Here is a 5,263-nt window from a genome sequence, read left to right as displayed (position 1 = left end):
CCTCAGCACAGAGCAGCAAGTGATGGATTTTGTTTCCATTTTCTGCCAGCAGGAATCACTAAACACCCCTCTAGACACCACTTGACTTAGGGTGCCCTTCTAGGATACTCAGATAAGATTGCTGGCAGCGAGAAGATTTTTCCCCTAATTCCCACAGCCCAGGTCCTGACTTGGCCATTAAGAGCAGAGTGGGTCACTTCTTAGCATCAACTTCTAACTCATTGATCACATACAAGTGTGCTAAGGTACAGAGACTGGGCCATTCTCTACCAGGATATCATTTCTGTGGGTGGATATAAGAGAGTTCCCAGGCAAAGTCATACCAGTTCCTTTGAGAATGTAAAGAATGTTCTGAGGATATAGAGTGGAAAATTGGATTCAGATCTGTTATTAAAGTCCACAATATAAATTTGAACCTCAGGGCTTTAAGCAACAAGGTGTTCTACCTTTTATATATTACTAATACTTCCTTTGTCTAGCAGTGATAGAAAAGGACTTATCACCATTTGGATGCATCTCCTTCCGTGTGTGTGTGTGTGTGTGTGTGTGTGTGTGTGTATGTGTGTATGTGTGTATTTTTTGAGTCATTCAGTATTTTCAGGTCTTGCTCATAGGGCGAAGGTCACCATCATTTCACACCTGGACACCTTATTCTGCATACTGCCCTACACCCCAACAAATTCTCAGCACTGTAACCAGACTGATCTTTTACAAATACCTACTGGTTTTTAACACAGCCTACTTAAAACCTTTAACATCTTACCATTTTTCTTAGGAAAAAAGAACAAAAATCTTTAATATGGCTTTAAAGTCTTTGTTTTAGCTTCTACTTAACTCTCCAGTCTGAATATTCCGATCTCCTTCTTAATCATTGCTCTGGAGCCATCATGATCCTGTTTTGCCTCTCACTCCACTCAGTCTCCTTGCTGAACATTCACCTTTTAGAGGTCAGAACAAATGCCATCTTAGAAAAACACCCTAGCCTAGTTAGATTTTTGTTCTATATTTTCAAGAAATCGTATGCCTTTCCTTTAGGAAAACTTACAGTTGATAAGTATGCATTCATTGGTGTGATCATTTGTTAATATCTCCCACTATCTAATGTAAGCTGCATGAAAACAAGGAAATTTCTTCTTTTGATCTTCATTCTATCTCTAGAACTGGCATTTAACAAGCACCTGACCAATAGCTGATCAATGTTGTTGAATAACTGAAAATAGGGGTTCATAAAAATTCCAAACTGAGTTATATGAATAATTTGGATATTATGGAATCTTTCTGAAAAAAATATCAGTGTAAAAGAGTATATTGAATGCCTATTTGAAACATTTAAGTAACACTTTTCTATTTTTGGTCTAGATTTTTATAAAAGGGGAACTGAATCTATTACCTGGGCAAGTCATATCATAAGTTAAAAAAATATTCCACTTTTACATGTGATAGGTAATGACAAGGAGAAGCAAAAGTGAAATTGTTCTTAAATTTCTGGGAAAATGGTTGAGTAGGAGGATTGTAAGCTCACCTCGTCCCATAAATTCACTGAAGTAACAGCCACATCAGTGCAACTAAATCAAAAAAGCACCCAAAGAGTGGCAGAACAGACTTTCCAGCTAATCAGAGAGGAGGCCACACTGAAAAGTGTAGGAGGGGCAGAGATGCAGTTGAGAACCAAACCCCTGGCAAGATTAACTACAAATGGGAGGGACACCACAAGCAAAAGAAATGAGAAGATCAGACCCCACACCAGGCATCCCAGCTACTGGGGACTTGCAGTGGGAAGACAGCCCCACTTCATTTGTCTCTGAAAACAAGCTGGGCTTAACTTCATGAGATTTTACCATTAGTGGGGCTTAACTCCAAGTACTTTAAAAGTCAGCGGGCTTAGCTCCAAGAGAGCTGGAGGGCAGTAGGAAACTGAGGCCTAACCCTTATAGAGCCAGCGTAACAAATAACCCCATTGAGATACAGCACAGAAGCAACAGTTTGAAAAGTGCCTAGGATATATGGGAAGGAGATTTATTTACTGATCTCAGAATGTGTTCTGGAAGGGCAGGGATCTTAGGAAACCTCTGTAAGAACAAGAGAGCTGGCAAGTGTCCTTTCTCTCTCCTCCCCCACACAGCCTAGATAGCCAGATATTTGCAGGAACCAGTGCACTCTTCACCTATCTTGCTAATACTGCATGATCCCAACGTACATTCTCCTGTGGATCTGCTCCATCCTACTCCTCTCACTTGGCAGTCATCCCTCCAAAGTATGCTGCAACATACCCTGTAAGCAGCCCCAGCAGGGACAGACACTATTACAAAGTGACTCTTGCTCTGGGAAGAGGGGAAGATAACCACGCACACACCAGTGTGTCTACAGTCCCAGCAACCAAACCTTATAGCTGGTGATGCAGAGAGTGCCTGCCAAAGTAATCTCACTACCTCCCCAGCAGATGGGCTAGGGACAAACATCTGCTCAGACTATTACCCTGCTCATCAACAAAAACCCCTCAGGGGCTGGCACAGGGAGAGAGCTCTGCAGTTCAGTGTGACTGCAGCCCCAGCAGATGGATGAGGGGCAGGCATTAGGTCTGAGGTCCCACCCACTATTAAAAGCCTCTTAGAGGACAATGCAGGGTGAGTGCCCGGAGGATCTGACTGCTGGCACTGCCCAAATACATGTTCATTACAGCCCGAGCTGGCCCTTAACAATACAGGGACCAAACTCTATGTATAAGAGACAAAAATGAGCCATTATAGCTGACTGGACTAAAGGCAAAGGTGGCTCAGCCAGAAGTAGGGCACAGGAAACACACATGGGACACACCCCTGAAGCACCTGGTTCTGGTAAACATGGGACATTGCACTATAGGACCTCTTCATCCTAAGGCCACTATTCAAGATCAGGAAATATAACTGGCTTTTCTGATACATAGGAATAAATATAGAGAGACAAATAAGACAGAGGAATAAGTTTCAAATGAAAGAATAGAACAAAACCACAGCAAAAGAGCTGAATGAAACGGAGATAAGCAATATGCCCGATTAAAAAAAATTCAAAGTAATGGTCATAAAGATACTCACTGGACTTAAGAGTGGAGGATCTTAGAAACCTTCAGTAAAGAGAAAATATTTAAAAAGAAGTGCAAATCAGAAATGGAAAACTCAGTGACTGAAATTAAAAATATACTAGAGGGAATCAATAGATTAATTAGATTAATAGAGGAAACAAACACAGATCAGCAACCAAGATAATAGAAAACAACCAAGCTGAACTGCAAAAAGAAAAAAAAAAATGAGAATAGGTTAAGGGAATCAGCAACATCATCAGCCATAATAACATTCACATTATAGGGATCCCAGAAGGAGAAAAGAAAAAGGGGCAGAGAATTTTTTCAAAGATAAAGACTTTCATAATGTGGGGAAACAGACATCCAGATCCAGGAAGCAGAGACCCTCAACAAAATTAACCCAAGGAGGTCCACACCAAGACATACAATAATTAAGATCTTATTTATTTGAGAGAGTGAGCAAGAACAAGTGAGCGAAGAGCAGAGGGAGAGGGAGAAGCAGACTCCTTGCTGAGAAGGGAGCCCAATGCAGGACTGCATGCTAGGACTCCAGGTTCATGACCTGAGCAGAAGGCAGATGCTCAACCGACTGAGCCACCAAAGTGCATGATGGGTATTTTAATTTTTTATTTGATTTATTTTTCCGAGAGTGTGCATGCACACACAAGCAGAGGGAGTGGCAGGCAGAGGGAGAAGCAGGCTCCCAAGACATAATAATTAAAATGGCAAAAACTAGTGATAAAGAGAATTTTAAAAGCATTGAGGGAAAAGAAAATTATTACATACAAGGAAAACCCAAAAGATATCAGCTGATTTTTCAGCAGAAACTGCAGGCCAGAAGGGAATGTCATGATATATTCAAAGCGCTAAAAGGAAAATACCTACAACCAACAATACTCTACCCTACAAGGCTATCCTTCAGAATAGAAGGAGAGAAAGTTTCCCAACAAAAGTTGAGGAAATTTATCACCACTAAATCAGCTTTATAAGAAGTGCTAAAGGTAATTCTTTGAGTGGAAAGAAAAGGTCATAATTAGGAGTAAGAAAACTATAAAAGGAACAAATTTCACAGGTAAATGCAAACATAATCAAAATAGATCATTTGTAAAACCAATATTGAGGTTAAAATGCAAAAGCAGTAAAGTAAATATATCTACAAAAAAATCAGTCAAAGGATTCACAAATAAAAGGATATGACATCATATACATAAAATGGATATGTGTGGGGGGGGGAGTAAAAATTTAGTACTTTTAGAATGGGTTCAAACTTAAATGACCATCAAATTAAATATAGACTGCTATACACACAAGATGTTATAATATGAACCTAATGCTAACCACAGATTAAAAACCTATAATAGATACACAAAAAATAAAGAGAAAGGAATCCAAGCATATCACTAAAGAAAGCCATTAAACCACAAAGGATGAAAGAAGAAAAGAACAGAACAAAAAAACTATAAAACTAACAAAATGTCAGTAAGTACATACCTATCAATAATTGAATGTAAATGGACTAAATGCTCTAATCAAAAGACAGGGTGACTAAATGGATAAAAAAGCAAGATCCAACTATATGACACCTATGAAAGACTCACTTCAGACCTAAAGACACATGCAGATTGAAAGTAAAGACATGGAAAAACATTTATCATGCAAATAGAAGCAAAAACAAAGCTGGGGTAGCAATAATTATATTGGGTAAAATAGACTTTAAAACAAAGACTGTCACAAGAAACAAAGAACACTACATAATAATAAAGGGATCAATCCAAAAAGAGGATATAACAATTATAAATATTTATGCACCCAACATGGGAGCATCTGAATACAAGAAAAAAAAAACTATTAATAGATGCTAAGAAAGAAATTTACAGTAATACAGTATTAAGGGACTTTAACATCCACTTACATCAATGGATAGATCATCCAGGCAGAAAAATCAACAAGGAAACAATGGCTTTGAAGGACACATTGGACCCAATCAACCTAACAAATATTCAGCACATTCCATCCCACAACAATAGAATATACATTCTTTTCAAGTTCATATGGAACATACTCCAGAACAGATCAGATGTTAGGCCACTAAACAAGTCTCAAAAGTTCAAAATTGAAATTATATCATGCATCTTTTATGACTATAACAGTACCAAACTAGAAATGAATCACAAGAAAAAAATCTGGAAAGAACACAAATACATA

Source organism: Ursus americanus, chromosome 9 (assembly GCF_024610735.1).
Source record: "Ursus americanus isolate L20-20 chromosome 9, mUrsAme1.1.p, whole genome shotgun sequence".
Classification (NCBI taxonomy): domain Eukaryota; kingdom Metazoa; phylum Chordata; class Mammalia; order Carnivora; family Ursidae; genus Ursus; species Ursus americanus.
This window is presented reverse-complemented; position numbering follows the sequence as displayed.